Source organism: Prenolepis imparis, unplaced genomic scaffold (genome assembly GCF_030444845.1).
Source record: "Prenolepis imparis isolate NDT839.2.m4 unplaced genomic scaffold, iyPreImpa1.0 SCAF_12, whole genome shotgun sequence".
Taxonomy (NCBI): Eukaryota; Metazoa; Arthropoda; class Insecta; order Hymenoptera; family Formicidae; genus Prenolepis; species Prenolepis imparis.
The window spans coordinates 8,976,498-9,000,201 of NW_028141170.1; the positions used below are offsets into that span (position 1 = coordinate 8,976,498).

At 33.6% G+C, this 23,704-nt stretch overlaps 1 protein-coding gene and 1 non-coding gene across 3 annotated transcripts in view; one reads left to right on the forward strand and one right to left on the reverse strand.

Annotated features, from left to right (window-relative positions):
• Positions 1-23,704, reverse strand: part of LOC145944071 (uncharacterized) — a 91,806-nt gene that overhangs the window by 39,448 nt on the left and 28,654 nt on the right. The gene's annotated exons all lie outside the window — the stretch shown is intronic.
• Positions 16,889-16,961, forward strand: Trnav-aac (transfer RNA valine (anticodon AAC)). Its single transcript has one exon. It is a non-coding gene; the product is annotated as a tRNA-Val (tRNA).

The window sequence follows — 23,704 nt, forward strand, 5'->3', positions numbered from 1 at the left end:
TGGAATTTTAAGCAACCCGTTTAATTAACATCCCTTTTTTAGGGGAAGGCAATATTCTCTCGCGTACTCACTGCGTCAATGACATCGCGGTATCTCGGGCCTCTTTATTGCAACCCCGGTAAACGAGATTCCGGTAGAAATCGGATAGTAATTAGTCCTTCCACCTTCTCCCTTCGAGGCCCCCTCAGATCGTCAATTAAGGCCAACGGCGCGACCTCGTCTCGATTATGAGGATAGCGTTTGAGAAGCGCTATAATACCTGACTTCCCGCCGGCAGGACAAAGAGAACTTTCTAATCGAAGGGGGTATTAACGCGCCAACCACAAATCATGCGCGTTAGAATGTGTCGGATTAGTGAGAAAATAGCAAAAACTTTTAGAGTGATTTATATTTTTCAAATCATTTGAGAACTCAGAAAAGACATCAAAATAACGTTTAAAGCATTAGGATTATTTTTTTTAGAAATATTTTCAGACAGTTTAATATTCTATTATATTTAATTAATTTTTATTAGATTTAACTTGATTCTTTAAAAATGAGCTTTGCGAATTTTTTTAGTCAAATAACTAAACTAATAAAATAAGCAATTTAATGGATGTTATTTATTTATTTTTTTCAATGTTAGTATTTCTAATATAATGTATAGCAGTAAAATATTTATCTTTATCAGGATTTTACAGAAACTTTAAATACCTATATTCTAAATGTGTGACATTTCGAAGTATCGAATTTTGTATTGTGTATTTATTTATAATAATAATCAATTTAATAAAATAACTTTTCTTAGCTATTCTATATATACGAAAAAAGAAAATGACAAGTGCAGCTCGTTCGACGTCTTGCTGAAATTTTATTCTGGGAGGAAGTAATGATATTAAATACTTTTATCGACAGGCTTCTATCTTTACTCGTATTTAATCAATAGTCGTTTGATCTTCCGGCAACATTAAATTATCGTATATTGAATTTTTGCAGAATGAAAGAAATTTTGCAGTGTCATGCTATTATTGCCTTCTCAACTTTTTTGCGATCGGAGCTTGAAAATGAATAAATAATCACTTTACTTCATTCATTCTGAAGTATATGATATATAAACTCAATTGATATAGTATATATGTATATATAATATATATTTCTCTAGTTAAAATTTCAATTTAAAAAGATAAAATATAGAACTTTATCGTGCATCAATAATTAAAAGAAAATTTTAACGCTTATTTATTTAATATCTTTATAAATTATTCTGATTGTGAGAAACGATTAATTTTCGAAAATTCGTTAAAAGCAGAAAATATTACATCTAGCAAGACGTTTTAATGGACGTTTTTCGGATATTTTGAAGAAAGTCTCAACGAGAAACGGTATCGCAAGAATTTGAAGTCCACTGAAGTGTAGAAGCATTTTATGCTTCATTTTGCGAAATTCCAAAATTCCTCCGCGAATGTTTGCCGAGCCGACCGTCCGGAATTCAAGGCTCGCCCACGTTACTAGCTAGAAAAACAAGAGTCGCAAGCAGCGCATCGCGTAACGAGGAAATAACGGCGCTGCATCCGAGCTGGTTTATACGTAGGTTCGTAAGCGAGATAGGTCCGACTGTGAGTTACCTTGCTGCTACTTCTGCATATGTATAGGAAAATTACAGTCAGTCTGAAAGAAGGCGCAATCTTGTTTTATGCTGCGTTAATTTTTTCTGACAATTGTGGAAATTTCAGGATATATAGGTATAGGTATAGTCATATGGTACTCTGAAAAATCTTGCAATGATTATCTTTTGATTAAAAAAAAATGTTTACGGGAGAAAAAATTATGTATTTTATCAAACAGGTAAATGAGGTAATGAGGTATTATTATATCAGTATTTTAATATAAACCAGTTCTTTGTTGAACTAGTATTGTACAGAGTAATTTTCTCATTATTATCTCCTTTAAAGAGGAGAAGAAATATGAAAGAATTTATGTTTTAATAGAGATATTTATAATTGAAATAATTATTATACTGTCTAGAAAAAGAGTAATACATATATAATATTATAAAACGCACGAAGAACTCGATATACGGTGTTTGTATTTTCCTTAGATACCGCGCTCATATCTTGTACAGAAAATTTTTATTTCGGCAGAAACGCGAACGAAACAGCGGTAATAACTGCATCGTACTGCACATGCACTCGTATACCTACACGCATTGCGTAAAGATCGTAAAACTGCAAACATTATGAGGGTCGTCCGCTTTGCGAAACGCCAGACAGCTAAGATGTCTTCTTGTAAACCTGTGTCTTTACGACGGGATGTTTATACGGAGCACGGTTCCTTCCCGTCCGGACGAACATTATTTTCCCCATCGCGCTTTGGTACTCAAATATATACTCGAAATTTGTTAGTTCTTAAAATTAGTAAAATTAAAAGACAACTAATATCAGCTCTTTTGTAAGTTACGTATAATTACATTTTTACGACGGAATTTTTATTCCCGGACTGCGATAAAGTTTAGTACACATATTACGCTTCGTACATTTCGTGTATATTTATGCAATTAAAAGTATTTTTCTGAAATATTTTATAGAATATTTTAACACAACTGGAAAACTCTCGTATCTTTCTCATAATTTTAAATGTACAATATCCTTTTACATTGTTTTATACATAATAGCACAAATTTTATGTTTAATTAATCAACATTCTTCTCAACAATTATTTTTACATTTGATATATTCGGAAAATAATGTAAATGTTACACATGTTTTCATACATGTTACATATTTTTATAATTATCATGTGTTATTTGGAATTGTTGGAATGAAAAAACTTTGCTAATATCTCTGGGCATTATACAGGATGGTAACTTAATAAATGATTATTTTAATCATATGGATTATTTTATAATCATTTTGATTATTTTGATTATTTTATCGTTTTGATTATTTGGCCAAACTATAGTAACATATCTACCTTTTCCGTATTACAACAGCAATTTAGTATATCAGGTATACGATAAACTGATAGTAGAAGTTTACTAATCAGATTAATAACTAAACTACGTATGGAATTATGGACAACATAAGGTCAAGTTGTTGAGTCTGTTTATGTTACTAGTTGCTAGTAAACTTCCTCAATAGCGAAGAATTACGCTTTAGCAAATTTAAAATGGTTTATTGTAATGTAATTTAAAATAATCTTGTGTGTATTCATTGAATTTGTTTTATTATCTTCTACATTATTATTTAAAAAAGAAAAAAAACTTTTTATTTAAAAAAGTCAAGATAACTTTGCTTTTTTATTAAAAAAGGTATTCGGCCAATTTTTATTATTACAACTTGTTATCGATTAAAAACTAGAAACTGATAAATTTTTGTTTATAACTTTTTTTGTCAAATTATTGTTTTAAAAATCGTAGTGCGATCCCGTTACGAGGATCATCCTGTATATCTTAAAAAAATTATAAAAAAAAGAAAGAAAGGATGCCAAGTCTACACACCTATGCCTAGAAAATTGTTATATAAAAAATGTTTCTTTATACATTTTGTTTTTTTTTAAATAATTGTTCAAAGAAGTGTTGTGCTTCAATGTACTTTATTGCTTAAATCTGTATTTTCTATAAAAATAATTAGATGAAAAAATGCACCACGGTTGGGAATAAAAATTATATACACTAAATGCGATATAAAATTTAATTTTTTTTATTATATCATGTTTTAATTAAATTTGTAAATGTTTTAATTAAATTTATAATTTAATAACATAATACGATTATTTATTTTACTAAGACAAAAGGTGTATATATTTTTTAATATGCTTACATGTACAAAACTTACGTAAACACATAAGTACAAGATGTTTACATTAAAAAATTTCTCGAAATATAATATATATCAGTAAACATAACAGTTAAGATAATTAAGAGTAAACGAAAAATTTAACGTAACAAAACTTTAATACGCTGGTATAATAAATTTCATTATCTTTACTATTTAGAATCTGACTAAAAGCGTCTTTATCTACTTACACGCTCTCTTCGGACAGTTTGTTCAACAAATTAATCGAGAGATGCGCGGCAATAATGTGATTGTAAAGAAGTAAAAACTTATATACTTTTTTCCGTAACTTTTAAATTCGCTCGAAACATTAGAGAACACGCTCCCTCCTTTTAACCCCTTTATTCCCTTTTCGCACGAAGTGGTTACTAAAGGAGTGTTTGAGAGTGGGTCACTATGTACTCGTACATACACATAGCTTCCTAGTTAAAGGCCGAAGCCACGGAGCAAGGGTAGTCGCCGCAACTACCGACCCTTTACCACAGTCCGTCGCTTCACCCCTTCAGTCCTGTTTCTCCCCTTCGCACGCGGAGGAATACGAATTTCCTGATCTGCATAATGCCCGGCGCGGTCTGCTTTTACCGTGTCAATAACAAACTTTGCACTTGTGCAACTACCGGAGTATAAGCCCGCCGTTCGGACCCGCTCTTCGTTGGGAAAAGGGGGTGAGTCGGACCCCGCGACAGGAAACATTAGCCATTTTATTCTGAAGTAATGACCCGCGAGGGATATTAAGACCCAGGAAGTGGGTCGCTAGTGAATGAAGTCGCGAACGCGCCGGACCTTTTTGTCATTAAGACAAATTCGTATCTCAATTCGCAGCTGTTACCATCGATCATCCCCGATAAATCGCCCGACGCGAAAGGAAAATGTAAATTAAATATCTTATGAAAAATTTATCGATATCAGCTTTTTCTGCCGTGTACTTTAATAAATCTCGTTTCGCAAAAGACATAGGAAATAGAAAGCAACCATCTATTTCTCTTCTGATAGCCGCGCAAAATGAGTTGAAGGAAGGAAAACAATGTTCCTGTGTCAAATTATCATATGATAATGAGAATAAAGCAAGTCGCAACCGTTATGCATTATAAGATAAAATGCGCGCGCAATAAGGAAGCATTCGGGAAATACGTTTTTATTACAGCGGCACCAGGCCATTGCATAAGTAATATTTCCCCGGAGGACTTGTAAGGAGAGATATATCAGCTTATGTCAAATAGCCGCGGCATTAAAGGGAATAGGGTGGAAGCGTAAAGAGGATTACACGTATTGTGCATGGTGTCAGAGATAAATGACAACGAATGCTCGGCGCGTGTCGGGAATTATACCGCCAGGTTTGCGTCTGGCGTCCATATAGATGGGCTACGTGGAAATTTGAAAAAAAGGAATATATAAAATAAAATATAACATCGACGCGTCCGTTGCACCTAGTCTCTGTGCTCTACTATGTTTCGAAATATATATACGCGCGATAACATTCCTTCGCTAATAGCGAAAAATATACGACGATATATTGCGTTCGCGGATGATCCTGACATTTATAACACTGTTCGTCGCATCGTTACTTAAATAAAATCTGTTGATAAGAGTAAGGATTGTAGAGATGCTAAATTTTGTATTTGACAAGCAATAAAAAAATATTAAACGGCCAAATATGCAACGCGCCGAATAAATGAGGAATATCGCGAGATTTAATGATGTGACATTAATTTACATCTTACGAATCATTTCTCTTTTGACATATATTGTAGGAGGTACATATCCTAAGTAATATTAAATCTAAATCTTTAATTTAAAATCAGAAATAATTTTCGCCGTTTACTTTATAGTAAAGTAAAAATATAAAATATATAATTTGAAATTTTCTGCACAAAGGAAAATTTGAAATGAATTCGGTATAATTGCATATTTAAATCTTTAAATGAATATTTAATAGCGAATAGTTTACAATGATGAATGCTTAATAATGATGAAGAGCTTTTGAAAGTTATTGAAAATTATGATCTTGAAAACATGTTAAAATTAAAATCATTAGGACTAAACTTTTTCGAAAAATTTTATTTTTACACTATTTTAAAGTTGCATTTTTCAGAAACGAAAAGGTAGCGTCACATTATTCAAAGCGTGTATTACTTAGAAATGTTTTCTACAATATATATGTCAAGGAAAGTAGTAGAGATGTAAGTTAACGTAAACATTTGCCAATTTAACGGCGCGTAAACGTACCTGATATTTTTTGATATGTAGAAATATGAAAAACAATTCAAGTATCTATGTGTACGTAAAAATAGTCTCGAATTGAAAACTGTCACAAATAATATATTACGAATAATTTATCTACATAAATGTCAAAACAAGATCTCGCAGTATTAAAATAGATAAAAAAAACTCTTAACTGAAAATGATAAAATTGATATTATCCAAAATTTTCTCTCTGTGTAATATATAAATATAAATATACATATACACACACACTAGTACCAAACAATGACGTGTTTCTTAAAGATATATTCAGAAAGTATTGTACTTTTTCTATGGCAATTCGGTGTGAAACAATTCTCGGAAAAGATGCAGTAAGGCAGAATATTCAGCATTTTTCTTTCACGCGTCTCTCAAAATATTGCATTTCAATGTTTTGCGCGCAATACACAAATTCGCGAAGGCCGAATTATCGTGAATGCAAACTGCAAGGGAGTTTCGCGCTCGTATATTATCCGCCGTTGATACCCGGGCGAGAGAACAGCAGCTTTAATCCTGAAATAATGTCCTGCGGGTGGCGAGAGAAACATAGAAAGAGAGAGAAAGAGACGGGTCAGAAAAGCGCGACGTTCACGGATTTCGGAATCTCGTCGGGCAGAATTCGCCCTGTGGATGATCCTTCGTTAACGGGTTACTGCCAGGATTCGTTGGCGCGATTACGGCCGCGTAACGCCTGTAAGAAAGACATTCTTAACTTGGTTAGCGAGAGAGCCGATAACTCGCTTATCTCACGAGAGTCTCATCCACGAGGTTTTCATCGGGAGCTACGGAATTTATGTGAAAACTCGCGTTTCTCGCTTCGCCTTTTCGAGCGTTGGTTTTGTATGTTACTACTATCCCTCAGCTACAGATTAAATTATAACCGAAAGCGGAGAAATACCGAGAATAAAAATAACGTTTGTATATAGAAATTCGTTTTGTTCTCACGATAAATCGAAAGGTTCGAAGCGGGAGGATTATGGATTACATCCATATAATTCGTGTATTTCTCTTGATCGGAATAAAATTGTATCCGAAGTGAATTTCGTATATAAATCGGTCTATTTTTGCTCTCCCTTAATCTTTCAATTATACAATTATAGTTTTTTTTTTATTTACTCATCTAACAATAAGTAAGAGCTCTAAACTCTTTGACGTTATGTTTCTATTATGAAATATGACCATTTTCGACCTGCCATTCAAAGTGATTTCGACTCTTGCGAAAACTGGAGGAATCTCCAGAAACAAGCAGAGGAGCAAAGGATGAGTTAATTAAAATTTCCCGTATAATTTCGATGATAAATTCGCCTTCCTTCGGACGCGCGTCCGAACAGTAACCTAGATATAAATTTCGATTTAGGAACGCCGTGGCTTTAATAAGGGACGATTCGTGCGCCGGCAACTTTCTTAATTACTGTCGACTAGACCACTCTGCTGATCTTTCCGCCCCCTTTCTTTTTCGTCGCCTCATTCTCGACTCTTCCAGATCGAAAAGAGAAAATACCGCTTTATATCCCGGCGCAATCTTTTCGATATAAATTGCATCGTGCTCTCCATCCTTTCTGGAATCATTGATCTATCTATGTAGTGTATGCTCTTGATGTCAAGATCGATCAAGTAGAAAATTTAGCTAGGTAACGTGGCGTAAATTTAGCATTTGCGATAAACATTTTCTGCGCTCTCGAATAGATATCGGAAATATCGATTTTGCGAAAATAGTTTCGATCTGCTGTAAAATATTACGCGCTAAAAATTTTACATTACTTTGATATCGCATCGAGAAACATCTTCAAAAATTTAGCGAGTTTAAAATGTTTCGCAATTTTTCAACATGTTTGCGTGTCATGCTCGTTTCCTTTTCTCTCGTCAGAATTTGTAATATAAATTTACACTTTACGACAAGACAATACATTTAAGAAAGTTTCAGGAATGAATCTTAAAGAAAATCAGAAATGATTTGTTCATGAAGAGGGAGAAAGCAGAAGCTCGTTTATCTTTGAAAGATAAAGATGAACGATAGTATTCATTTATTTACTCGAACTCAGAACTCTCTCTCCACCTGGATCGAGCGACTCAGAAACGGAAAAGGGCGAGTTTCTGAAACTTTTACTTGTCACGCGGCCGCGTACTTCCGCTTACGTGTGTTGTGCATGCATGTATACATATATCTATGCTTTTCTGCCTTCGAACCAAGTAGTTACGCTCAGTCATTCGTAGAGCAAAGTAGCAATCTGCTGGACGGCCTAAACTTTCTACTTTTGAAGTACAATGATATATTATTCGAATGGAGAACAAATTTCATTTGATAATTCATTGTCTTGATTACACAAAGTATATTCCAAGCGTCTCTACAGGAAATTTGAAATTGATGAATTTAAGTATTAATAGAACCGTTGTGGCAACGGTGTCGACTATGCCGACTATGAAAATTATTTAATAGTATTATTTAATAGTAAAACTTATACTTTTTATTTTTAAATATCCTGATCGGGATTAATTATAAAGATAACAAACGATGTGTAACATTTTATGAGGTAAAAACTCAAAAAAGTCAACGATACTTTCTGCCAGGATTTAAAATTTTTGAAGAATATTCCGTAGATGTAATCGATAGACTCCCACGATCGTTTATTAAAGTCGAAGCCTTGGTCGTCATAATAAAGCATTCGTTAATACTATTATTTTCTGTTCTGTTTTTTATATTCGTAATGATGATTTTATCGTTTGTTTTTTCCTTTCTATACGTTGATTATAAGCAAAATGTAAATGCTCTTGTTATGCTCTGATAATCGCAAATGCTTGTTAGTGGTTATCGATAAAAATGGTCATATATTAAGTTTCTTATTACATTTGGCTTGTAGAACAGCTCTCAGTCAGATTCAATCGTGAATTCAAATTGGTCGTGAATTGAATAACGATAAAATCTTAACATTAAATTGCTATTAAATAAAATACGAATTAAATAAAATACGAGCAACACGTGGTAATAAATAATTGTCTACATGTTTTATGTAAAAATTAGAACAACACAAGCGCGCGCCATTCTTTTTTTATGTTAAAAAAAATGATATTTAAAAAAAAATAATATAAAGTTTGTTTAATCTCGATTAATATTTCTTCACAGAAATTAGCTGATTAAAGCGTTAATTTGCTAATTAAATTTTAAAATAATAATATGTTAAAATAGTAATATGTTGTAAATAATATGTTATATAATACCTTATTTTCAATTAATACTCTTTTTGACAGAAATCAGCTGATAACTGTCAAAAATATTAATCGAGTTTAAAGTATTATAACATATTATTTAAAACATATTATTTTAATTTTTATAACATATTATTATTTTAAAAATTAATGAGTAAATTAACGCTTTAATCAGCTGATTTCTGTCAAAAAATATTAATAAAGCGAAAATTTGCTAATTAAATATTCTAGCTTACATATTTATATTTATATTGTGTATATTATAATTTACTAATTAAATTTTTAAATAATAATACGGTAAAAGTTATAAAATAGTAATATGTTATAATACTCGATTAATATTTTTTCTTTCTAAAGCTATATCTTTTCGAACGAATCTCCTTCGAGTTTTAATTAATCAATATTATTAATATTAAGTCATGTATATAGTATCGCGCGCGCGCTATTAGAGTGAAGTTGCCGATGTTTGTAGAATAGCGGCCATTACCGAAACGCCGCGAGTATCAGGCAGTTCGACCTTCATCCCGCTGTGATTAATTAGTAAGCATAATCGTTAGAAACGATTTCTAACCTTTGTATTGTAATATTTATCAATCGCTTATCATAATTTCAACGTTAATGTGTAGGCGTAATTGTTCGAAACACATATTTCGCGAAAAACTCGATGCAAAATTTCTTACCAACATAACCCAACTTAATGTGTTGTCGCGCGCGCGAATGTGTTGCGATCCGTGGATATATTTATCGTTAATTCTAATTTACATATTTATATTGTGTGTGTTGTAATGCGAAATAATAAGATTATTCTAATATATATGTATGTACTTTATTTGTTACAGGTAGCATTGCGATTCACGCGTCGTGTCGGGAGTGCCGTATAAAGGTCGCGCGTCGGGAGTGTCGTGTAAAGTTTCGGACAATCGTAATTATTCGTGTTTTCGCGAGTGCTACGAAGGAGTAATGACGGTCGACCAAGAGAGGAGGAGGAGGCCCGGGAAGGCATCGGGCGACAGCGGGGCAACTATGAGGTAAGAAAAGTAAAAACATTTTTCTACAAACTTTTGGTTTTATGTGCAAAATAATATTTTATCTTTGAAAAAAGACACGAGGAAAATATAATTGTATACAATTATATTTTACATTTTTTATAATTTTTTTTTTTAAATATACATCTACAATATTATTTAGCAAGTATAATAATTATTTTTGATATAAAATCTACTTGTAATAATGCTACAATATTATGTATATTCAAACACTGAAAAAAATATTTTTCGGAGTGGTTTGATGCTTATTTCACAATGTGCAATATGACGGACAAATTAATGCAACTTATCACCGTGAATTATACTCGGTATGAAACAGCATGTTGCGCGCACGAGTATTGCGAGTGTTCGCCTTATGCAACATGATGTCAGTAGTGAGAGAACATGATACGTCGCGTTGTTTTCGCAGAGCCAATTCAAGCATTTTCCTCTCTACAATGTACACATGTACAATGTATACATGCGCACTAATATATACACCATTCTCTCTTCGGTCACGTTTCGGTGTTAGGGCTTGCTTTAAATGGGGATGGTTATCCTTTTAAATCGTGTAGGCGAATCTCCGACGTTATATCTTTCTTAATCATTTATCTTTATCATTTACGTCTCCGATGTCTCTCGTAATTATCTTATAATTCGCCGATTAATTTTGTCCCGAACCTTGAACAATTCCTCATTATCGTGCGTATCCTTTATGGTGATTGAGAAAATTTTTGAAGCACCTTTTAATCCACGAAGCATTAGCCATCAGTTTAAAACTAATAACAGATGCTAATTTCAAGAGCTATTCTTTAACATAACGTTGGAGTTTTCCTCTCAGTGAGAGGAAAATTAAAACCCAGATATATATATATATATATATATATATATATATATATATAATGAAAGAAACAAATAGAATTAGTTATCTATAATTTTTAAAAATAAGATTGTGCATATATCGACGTAAAATAAAATAGAACGAACACACACGCGCGATCTATCTCTATCACTTTAATTAAAGTTTATCAATCTGTTTGAGAAACAAAATCCGCTCGCGTTCCCCAGGCTTCGGCCGACCGCTAGAACTTCGTTAGTTCGATCCCGATTGCGATTCGTGTGCGTGTTCGACGCATATGCGAGAGACGAGAGTCGTTTCGGTTACCGAGTGTCTCGCCAGGACTTCGGCCCCATAGTTCGTGTTTGTATAACAGAGAGACGCTTAACGGAATCCAGGTCCACCCGGGATGTTATGTGCTTCCTTTGAAGCTTCCTGTAGACGGTCGTCCCGCCGTGCAATAGGAAACGAGATCGCGGAGCAAATAGCGTGACTCGTGCAAACATACAGTCATGCACCCCGTCTCGGGGAGACCCCGCTTTGATGCACCACCGGCTCTCTTCCTATCGAAGACCAACTCGGGATACATATCCTGGATACTCCTTTCGCGCGCGCGTTTCATCGACCGCGTGGATACGCATTTCGAGGATCCCCTTCGGTGGATGGCAAACAATTTGCGATTCCGTGTGCTGAGCTTTCGATCAGGCTTCTCGATACGCCGAACGGGTAAATAACGCGAATAAATAGCAATTTAAGAAAAAGAAAATTTAATGAAATCTCCGCGAAGAAAAATATATATGGGAGAGATTTAAAAGAAATTAATAGAAATTTCTCGTTAAATATAAATATCTCTTATCCTTATTAATTTTTGTTTTTTCTCATTTTATGTGAAAAATATACATATATTGCATTTTCTTATTAAATTTATTATAATTCCATTATAATTTAATTAATTTATATTTATTGAATATTGTATTTAGTATTTAGATTAATTAACTTTACTCCGCTGCAAAATTAACGCTCCGCACGAGAATCTAATAATAAATATTTAATTATCCAAAGAGATTATAGGGTTGCGAGAGAAGCTATGTAAAAACTTGTAATTATGTTATTCAATAAATCGGTAATTGTGCAGCGTTATTTCGCGGATGTGACTGCGTGACTCCGTCTCGATCGGCTGAAGCTTCGAGCTGGTGCATTTCCTAAGGGATGTGCAGCCAGTTGGCGGTAGAAATTCCGCCGATGCGCGAGATCCTTGCCTCACCTCGCTTCGTGCACGGAGGATCGATTGGCGGCAATCGATGTACGTGCATCTGACGTATACAGTCAAGCGCGACTGCGACCGATTTCTTTCTCTCTCTCTTTCTCGTTCCCGCCCATTTTCCCAGTTTTCCTACACCCCTACTAGGGTGCTTCTTCTTTTTGCCTAGTGGCATCAATCAGTGCTTCAAACCAGACCATGCTCGACGTTTGTATCGTATAATGTCAAATTTTTATTACGCGAGTGTGGATGAACAGTAAATTAATCTTATTAAAAAATCAGAAGTGAAGGAGTCAACATATACATTAATCTGATTTAATTCGAAATTCGAAAAAGATTCGTGAAAGATTAAAAATTGATTGATTTGGTAAAATATCTCTATAATTTATAAAAAAATTTTAAACATCTTATTCTCTTACTCTCTCTTTTATTCATTAACTCGATGCGATTTTGTAATTTTATATTTCATTTTAGATGATGTACGCGAAATGAATAAAATTAGATAAGATTTATGGATGCTGCAAATGCGAATGCTTCTAACTTTCAAATCGTTGTAAAAGTTTTGCCTCATCGTTATTTAATTAATTATCGTTGCAAGGGAAGGGAGGAAAAGAAAGAGATAAAGAGAAAGAGTGGTTCGCTACGGTTTACCGTGAATGGAATAGACGAGGATCGTTCAATTGAGAGGGGAATTTTTCGCTATTTGTGAGAATATAAGATCTTCGGGACGGCGAGTGGGTGGAAGCGAGAACGGAAGTCAAACAGTAGGGAAAGAAACGGCAGCGAAGAAAGAAAGAGAACAAACATGGATAATCGATATCGAGTGGAGAAGCTTCTCACACGAAGAAGCGATCTTCTTTGAAAACGAGAAACCACCTGAAAAACAACCAACCGCACTTTCGAAACGAGGATATTCGTGTCAGTCGCGTAAATGAGGAAAAGCTGTAATAGCGCTTACTAGATTAAATTCAGTTTACATCGGATGATAAATATAATTGCTCAAATATATATTATTTTTATTATACAAACAAAAAATATTAAAAACAATATATATAATAATATTTAAAATACATATTAATATATAATTAAATAATAAATAGAAAAGGGGATTTATATATAATATCTATATACATTTAATTGTGAAAATTCTTTAATATATACAATCTTCATAAAACTACAAAATGGATAAATTTTTCTTTCGTAAAATATGCATTAATAAATCTTTCTCAGATATATCATGTATGGCAGATGCATTTAAAATGTTTCCATTCTTTTATTATTACATCGCATCCGCTTACATAAATAACGTTAATGGACTGTCCGGAATGTAAAGGATGTATCGAAAGCTTTTCCGATTACGAAACATAAAAGTAATACGTTGTGGAATATTTTGTCAATATTAAGAGAATATATGCTTTCTCTTCTATTAATATTAATGGAATCGTTTGCCTTTGATTAGCGGTACATTGGCGACGATACTCTTCACGTTTCGTTTTCGCTTCTTGCACGTCCTTCGCGCATTTCGTTTCTTCTCGTTTTGCACGCTTGACGTTGAAATACCGTCAATCTAGTCCGACTTTCGTAATTGTCTCACTATTCTTTTTTTCTCTCTCTCTTTCTCTCGATTAATCTTTCAGTATAGCGTCGATATTTCAATTAACTTCGACAGTGGCATTTCTCCATAATTACTGATGGCAATGGTGGGGTGCGAATAAAATGACGCAAATATTTATTTGCACAACATTATTTTATAGGTTTTTCCTGATCCACTCCTTCTCAGATTACGATGTTTTGTGACATATCAGTCGGGATGTATAACGTTATACATTTTGCATAAGTAGGGCGAAATTTTATGTCATTTGTTCGACGAACGAAAATTTTTATTAAATCTCGTTAATGATTTACGGCGCTGTTCGAACGCATCATTTGTAAAATTTGCTACGCGTGGCCGAACGTGTTGTTGCCTGAAACCTTTCATTTATAAGATGCGTCAGCGAATTTTCCCTCAACTTTTTGTGTGTGTGTCCGTGTGTATGTATGCGACAGCAGGTCGATTATAATAGCATACAGGATATGCCAATATTGCAAAAGCACTTATATTAGCGGTAATAACGATTTTTGAGTTATTGCTGTTACGAAACTATCTTATCATTATGAAATATATTGCCTTAATACTCATGAACACATTAATGTATGTTTTCAAATTCTATTATATTTAATCTTATAAGTTTAGACTGAATAAAAAAATACACTTATATATATTAATCTAAACATTGCTTGAGAATAATAATTGAGGATACGATAGAATGATTGAATATTGAGATATGCAATAAAATTTCACTTACAACGAAATAACGTAAACGCGAAGCAAAAAAAAAAAATAATGTGTAATCACTGCGTATTTTTTCTAATGCATTTGCGGCGACGCACTTTCGCCATGATGGGTGGAAGCTCATTAATATTGCACGAGAATTGTAAGTAACGTGACGAGGGATTTTCAAACGCGAACGCGGAAAACCACTAATTTTTTTTCCAGATAATAAATTGCATGCCTATTACTCTGCTTTTTCTGCGCACCGTTCGCTCTTTCAGAATTTCCCATCCATGCTGTTTCCCATCGGATATAATAATCATCGTAAAGACGGTTCTCGCTGAAAGAAAGGGTTTACCCGTAAAAGGGGAACTTTTGCTGTGCTGTGTTCCCCTTCTCTCGCGTTTCAACGATGATATTGTGCAATTTTTCCCGCAATCACGTCACAAACGACTTTTTTTACAGTATTCTAATATGAATCTATGAATAGCGAACGGTAAAATAACGAAGAGAAAATTGTTTGTACATTTATTGAACGAGCATAGCGAGCGTATATTCGTCACAAAAGACTACGTGTATATTATAACATTTTGTTTCATTGGCGATACTATTGCTTTGATAGATATTGATCTTATATGCAGAAATTTGCACGTGTCAAAAAAGGAAACAGGAAAGACATAGAAGCTTCATTTTCATTACACGTACACACACAAATAGAAATATGGAACAATTTATTTATCTTTTGTGTTGTATAGCAAACCTTCTCGTCTAGCGTATCCAAATCTCTTTAGATAGTGGAAAAAATGTCGCGCATAATATTTCCGATGTGGGAAATAATTTGACATCTCGATGCGGCGGCGTTTCGCCATAAAATATTACGACATATTACTCTCTCTCGCCTTAGAGATTCGAGAAGAACGTTCCTTATTCGCCTCGCGTCGTCGTTGCACCCTCGAGGCGGAAGTCGCACATTCGCGAGAGAACTCGTCCGCCGCGACGACAACCAATCCGCGGGCTCGGGATTGCCTCGATAAGATGTAAGTTTAGATTAAATCGTGAATATTTAAAGCTCTGCCCTCGAGAGATTCGCGCGCGTGCTTCCTCCCACGCGTACTTTCAGTAACGAAGGGCTTTACTAAAAGGATATTCGGATACGCGACACCCGATAAGAGAGGAAAGATTACGCGAGTTGCTTTTAGAGATTAAGTCTTATCTAGGGGATCAGCTTTTCCGAACGAAAGGGAAAGCCACTTTCGCGCTCGGATTAATTATTTTGATAGAAGTACATTTTGACGGTACAAAAAGTGGCACAATTAATTATTTTAACGAGATTATTCGAAATTAATTAATATTATCGATTACTTAATGTCAATTTATATTAAAAATTATTATTGGAATCAATATAGCTCATATTTATTTTAGTTACAAAATAAATCAACGATATACAAATAAATCAACGATATACAAATTTGATCAGCTGTTAACCTGTCAATACAAAGTTATCATACGTTTTTGAAAATCGGATCATTCACGTAATCCGGGTGAAAGCAGCTTGCTGGCTACCACCAAAACACAATAGAGGGTTTAGCAACAAGAGTAATGCTATTCAATCGTAGGCGAAAACAGTTTATTTTGCAGAAACGGCTTAAATTTTTGACATAACTTTTTAGAGACATTTCGTTAATCAAATTTCTTATTACGAACTATCTATCTACATGTATGTTTGTAGATTGTAGATTATTCTTATTTGAATACAAACGTATATATTACATTACGCAATACGTATGTTGTGATAACGATACGTAGCAAACATTTTTCATAATATTATGATAAAATTTTTATCACAAAGTATGTCCACTTGAGCCGACGAATAAAAATAACGCAGCCGCGCATAAATAATTATTTATTTGAATTATTCTAAAAAATATTTAAAAAATTGTACAATTATATATTGAAACATATATTTCAGTGACAAGTATATTTATGAGTAACTACCATATTTTATAAAAATTTCTGAAATAACGTGATATAATGTTATATTATATTATGGTGCATAAAATTTTTTCGTACAATTCCAATAAATTTAAACAATGTTTAATGTAAATCTTGTGATGCTATCTTGTAAGTAGATATAATTTAGAGCAAAATTATGTCGATATGAATGCCACTAAAGTAGAGTGAAAGTACTTCCAACAAGTTTCTGTGGTGTAGTGGTTATCACATCCGCCTAACACGCGGAAGGTCCCCGGTTCAATCCCGGGCGGAAACATCTTTTTGCACCAAAAACTAAGAAACTTAATTTTATGATGGACAAAATTAGATTATAAAAAATAATGAAGAAAATTTTGAGGAAATAAAATAAAACAAATGCTTTTAACATTTTTATTTTAACTTATAGTACTTATATACACACACACATGTAACTCTACGTATAATATAGTAATTAATGAAATCATCGCCAACATTTCACAATCTAAAATGAGTATTTTAAATACATTTTTCTTACAACTTGATTTTTCGTACAGAAGATTTTTTTGCAACCGTTGTCTCAAATGTGATGAATATTATACAGGATGAATGGGATTTGTGCGAAACAGCTGCAGAGGAGAAACATAATTTACAATGTTCTGTGCAGCACTGACACGGTCCGATACATAATTTACTAATTACATCTGCGACTGTAATTAGCATAATCTCGATCCCACTCACGTAGCGGATTTGCCAGTGTTTGTAGAATTTCTATGATTATCCGCTTAAACACGCAGAGAGTTTTCGATTCGATCCGGAACATGTTTTTTTGATAAATTTCGGCATTTAAGATTTAAAAATGTGCGATGCAAATCGCGTTTATCTCATTATGAAAAAGATATCGAAAAAAGCAGTAATTAAGTAATTAGCATGTCGATAAAAAATCGTTCAAAAGATGGTTACGAAATGGATTAATAACCAATTCAACCAACAGTAACTCAAATTAATTATTTGATGACAATCCGAAACTTATATTCATAATAAAATTAATCAATAAATTCTCGTTAAAAGAAAAAAATCTGCGCTTTGCTAACCACGCCTGGCTTTTAATAGTCCATTTTTCCGTTAGTTGAATATTAATTACTTGAAACTTTTATTGAACTTTTATATTAAATTATCTTTTTGCATTTTGATAGAAAGATGCAATTTATTTTAATTTAATTGTTTTACTCGTACTTAAATCTTTATTAAAATTTTTCACTAGAATAATCAATCAGGAATTTTTTCTTATATATTTCTTATATATTATGATATTGTTTATATCATATTTTTGATAAAAAGCATTCTTCATTGAGATTTATCATACTTTACTAAAAACGCTAACTAACAACACAATGAAGAAATAAGAAAACAATGCAAAATTGATATTTATGGCAATTTTAAAGGCTAAATTTATTGTTTCCAATGCGATACGGTCGCGGTGATCAATAATCATCAAAGATAGTGCGGCATTTCACACCTGAGTGTGCGTATTACTCTTGGATGAGCACTCGAGGAGATGAAATTATCGAACAATAGCGCGGGAGGCAAAGCTGCATCTCAATAGAAACAATGGCAGTCGATTAACAGTAAACTGCCGATTAGAGTGCACGAAAGTACATGCATTATGCATGACACTCGTGTAACGATCGTGTAAACCCGCGAATCGAGTATGCGGGGAGTCAGGGAGCCGCGCTTGTGAAAGTTTATTTCGCGCGATGTGAACTATCGACGCCATTAGTAAATCTAACGCGGCGCAAGCTTTCCTTTCACCTCAAAAATCGGATTTAATCGAATCTCTCCGAGCCTATTATTCTTCAGAATGCCAAGATAATCGATGTATTAGAAACATTGTCGTTGAAAAATCCATTTAAAAATTACATATTTGAGAGACTTTTCTATCATAATTTATAAATTGAAAAGAATTCGGCAAAATTAATGACAATCGCTTCTTGCTCAGAGTTGTTCAAGATAAAATAAAATAATTACAGAAGAAAATAACTAAAGTAATTTTATTACATATATTTTATTTAAGGATATAAATATAATGATATTTTAATCAGATTTATACAAAGTTTACTTATGCTGTTTACGAAATAAAGCATTTTGCATGAATCTCATACATAAGAGGGATTCATATGTATATGTTCTGCGAGAAAGTATGTAGCACAATCGCAAAATCTTGGGACTTCGAAGGATTGACCTAAAAGAAGAAGGAGAACAGATTCACGACGCGAAATCGAGAGCCGCCAGCTTTCGCGGAGTATTCTCAAACTTATAATACTTTTGTCTTAGGATAGGAAAATGCGGTCTAGACTTGGCCGATGCATCTCCGGCGTTGTCGTCTTTTTCGTTTTGTTTTTCCTCAACCCGGAGGTTTCTCTTCATGCCTCTCTTTTTTTCTATTTCTCGCCAGTGTCGGATGCGTACAAGTTTTATGAGTACCATCGCTACCCTACTGCCCTTAAATCCCGATTCCGTTTCTCGTTTTCTCTCGCGACTCCGATAAATTTTCCCGTTCCGCTCGCAGGTGCATCCACGCAAATGAAATGAAATATAGAGGAAAATATACATAATTAAATGAAATATATTTATTGTTCTCTACGTAGAGACGTCAAACTGAAGTTATCGATACTTTGTGCATTACTTATACCTCGAGAAACTTTCGATATATATCTTACATTATTATTTCTTCAACTTTCGAACATACATGTAAGCGAGAAAAAAAGTACTATAGTATATACAGATACATGTCATATAGCGTGAGCAATATGTCAATTGCAGTTTCTCGTTTGCGTTAAAATAATTTGACTCTCCGTGCACACGACGCGCATGCAAATTGCGTTTTTTTTTACATGGCCGAAATATTTCCCGAAAAAATTGCGGGTTTCGTCAAGAGCTGCCGGTCGATACACCCGGCATAATTTGCACGCGATCGCGCGCGCGTACACGTGCTAGGTAATTTAATTACAAGTTGTAAAAGCCGACGTTATTGTTCGTCGTTCGTAGTTTCGCGAACTCAATTCTATCTAACTTTTGGCTCGTCGATGTTTGCGTTCCGCTTTTGTCGCGCGCGCCACTTATGCATCCCGACGTCGATGCATGCGATGCATCCGACATTCGAGAGTAATAGCGCACTTACTAAGGGTAACACTTTTAACGATCTGGCGGAAGAAGGTGCGGGCGAATCTCGAGGGAAATGAAGATCATTCAATTTTCATGGGAAATCGAACGCTGGAAAACGTTTACTGTAGAATGGACATTTTGCAATGTACATACGTATATACTTTGAGAAATGTTACTTGCATAGAGAGCGTTCTTATAATGAGAGAAGATCGCGATAGAGTTAGGATGTCAAACGTTAAAGCGTTCAAGATTGAAAAATAAAAAAGATAATATCTTAAAATATATACGAAGAACGTGAAAAATTTATTAGTGTGCAGTTTAAAAGTTTATAATCATTAATAAAAAAAGGGAGGAAGAGTTATAAATTTATTTACGTAGATACTTTCGTGGAAATTTATAAACTTTTAAGGCTATAATATCTCTCTCTGTCTCTTGAGAAACTGTCATAAAAGTCTAGAGAATTTTCACGAAGCTCTTGTGGAAGTTTATCAACGAATTTGGGGAGTAAAATGCGGAGAGAACAAGCACGAAATATCTCGTACAGTGTTTTAGTCAAGAATGAAATATAACGAGAGATACGCTCGATTTCCCACAGGCCATGATATATAACTGACGAGTTGAGGGAGGATGTGACAGCGCGAAGAGTGGCAGGAACAGTGGATTAGACGAGAATGGAAATAATACCGTAATTACGATGCGACGAAACAATTGCGGAGTAGAATGTACGTCTGACCTGACCCGGGGCGGCGGCGCCCTATTATTATTATTATGGCGGATATTTCACGTCGCGCAGATCCAGCAGCTGCAGCTGCAATTTGGCACTTGCACGGCGTAAACTGGTATCTCGAGAGATATTATGCGATTACGATGTGTGTATGCGTGCGTGTACGTACATGGACGCAACGAGACGGCGGGCAAATTGCGCTATCGACAAAATTGCGAACGCCGTTAGCTCGCACGATGTTGGTTTACCGTCATTTTGGTTCTGTTATGTTGCGAGCGCTCTGATAATTTGACGTTCAGAATGACGCGTTGATGAGATACTACGTATATTTTTATAATGCTGCACTTTTACAGGATTAAGAAAGTATTAATGCTATCCAAATATACTTTTTCGAGAGATCAGAATTTCTTTTAATATAAATTTATAATAATTAAATATACATTTAAGAATTAAGAGCACACTATAAACTAAAAAATATATAAAATTATATAAATTATATAAATTATTAAATTATTATATAAATATAAATAATTATATACTATATAAATTATTTAAAAAAAATAATAAGACATACAAACACATTAATGACAAATACTATCCTAAAATATTGTCGATTTATCCAAGAGAGAGAAGAGAGAGAGAGAGAGAGAGAGAGAGAGAGAGAGAGAGAGAGAGAGAGAGAGAGAGAGAGAGAGAGAGAGAGAGAGAGAGAGAGAGATTGAGCTTCATTTATTTATATTAATTATATTTCATGTAATAATTATTTATGAAAATGCTATCTTAAGGAAGCGCAGACCATCTTAAAAGACTTAACGCGAGTAAGGATATTCGAACGGGCAACGACCTTATGGTCTATTTTTCTAGGAGATGAGAGAAGAGCTCGAAGGGAAAAGCTGGTAGTTAGCCAGGACTCGTAGGATGTTCGGCACGTACCGCGATATCGGGTCGTTGAGGATCAAAACTTTAACTTTTCTTGGGCAAGATTTTTCCCGTGGCTTTACCGCGGTTGCCATGACGAGCGATTTGAGGTTCAGGTATCTGGCAAATCTTTTTCTCGTATCTCCTTCGTGCGACTCATAATTTTCGCGATATTATTCGCGATTGAATTGAATTAGCCATTGGAGAAAGCGAGGATAATTCGGTAAATGCTCGCTGTCGCGTATACATATAATTGTCATAAAATGCGACTGATTATTATTTATAGTAATTTTAAACAATGGTATTATTAATTCTAATTGGAAAAACTAATTTTTAGACACAATTACACGCGTCATTGTGTTTAATATGGCATTCTTGTGCTCGCAAAGAGCAATCTTCTATTTATCTTTATTTAAAATATTTTCTAATTTATTTTTAATTAATTTTTGCAATTTTTGCATATAATAATCGATAATTTTCGTCAGAAACATTAAACCACTATCTTTTTCTAATTTAAACTTGAAGGACAAGTTTGATTTCACATAAAACTTTATTCATTATATCGTTGCAATTTTACGCGCGTGTGTGTCTTTCGTTCTTTCGGACTTAAGACATACATTTGAACCTAGCGTTAAATGTCGCTCCGTCGGTGCTTTTTCCTTGTTTCGTCAACGCATTTCTCCATTTTGCCCATTCTCTTCTAAGACCCGCGCAGCGTCGGTTGAGCAGGATTATCCTGAAATCCTGCCGACGAGAAAATGGGGGACCGCGCAAGATATTCCAGTGTGGCGGTAATGTCTTACCGAAGAGAGGAGCTGAAGACGAATGATCCGTGGAATATCAAACCCTCTCGAAGAAAACCCACACCAAGGGATTATTTTTTTTTTCTCTCACCGACGCGAGCGCGCAGTAAGATCATATCAAACACCATCGCCGCGAGAATATGGTGGCAGCCCTTTCAGCTGTCTAATCTATTCCGATAAAAGCTTCCGCAGAAAACGGTTATAACTGCGCACGAAGGAGACCGTACGAGAGAATTCTTTGTGTACTCGGTCCATTCGCGGATATCTCTCAAGTGCTTTGAAATACTAGGGCAGACATTGGTCGATTCCGTTCTCTCGCGTTGTTGAGTCGGAAAAGAGCGCGTGGAAATATGTATTACCTGACCAGCGCTGCATTGCGGTCCGTATAAATAGAAAAAGAATCGAACGCGTTGTTAATCTACTAATGTACAGTTTTTCTATTTTAATTTTTAAGATTACTGGCTTATTGATGTTCTTATTTTTGAATTCTATTTTAAATCAATTATTTTTGAATTCTCTATTTAAAAAATCAGTTTCATATTTTTCTTAATATTTAATATTGATTAATTAATTTTTTTACATATTTGATTTTATAATTTTCTTATTAATATTTGCAATTTTTATTTTTAATATTAATTTATATATTAAAATATTAAAGTTTTTATTCTTATTAATTAACTTTTCATTTTATTTCCACATTAAGAGTTTCTCTTTGACGAATATCTTCTTAAGAAACTTTGAAAGAAAAAATTGGTAGCATTTTGTCACAGCGAAAAAAACGTATTGGCATTGAGACTTTTTCGAGGTGTTATTCTTCTTATCCCCGTGCTAGAAGTGGAGAAATTGCGACATTTTTTTGCGAACGAATAATCTTTTCAAATTTGCCACTTGACAAAAGAAATAGAACTTGTCATTATCTGAATTTTTCTCTCATTTGAAAGGAGCATTATTAATAATTCATATATCTATCTTCCGGTATTAATGTAGACATATTTTATAAAGTTGGTCACAATTATTGACATTTTTTTCAACAAATATGTTTACAATGTTTAATTGTAATATTTAAATGTTTATAATATCAAAATGCCATACCAAATTTTATAGCAATATCTAAATAACAAATATATTATTATTACTAAATATTTGCGTTAAAAATCAGCACATTATTCTTTAATAATTGAAATTATTGAAGTGATGATTAATTTGATAATATATTTTTCAGAAGTTTCTTAAGAATAACAAAAATTTGAACTATTATATTCAAGTTTTCTACAAAAATTACGCAATTTATAATTATTACAGACAAATATACTTTAATAAAACTTGGTTTTAAATTTGGAAAGTTTATTTTTGAAAGAATTTAAACCAATTTTAAGTTTTATTTGCTTATATTTATATATTATATATATTTTAATATTGGTATTTATATAAAGA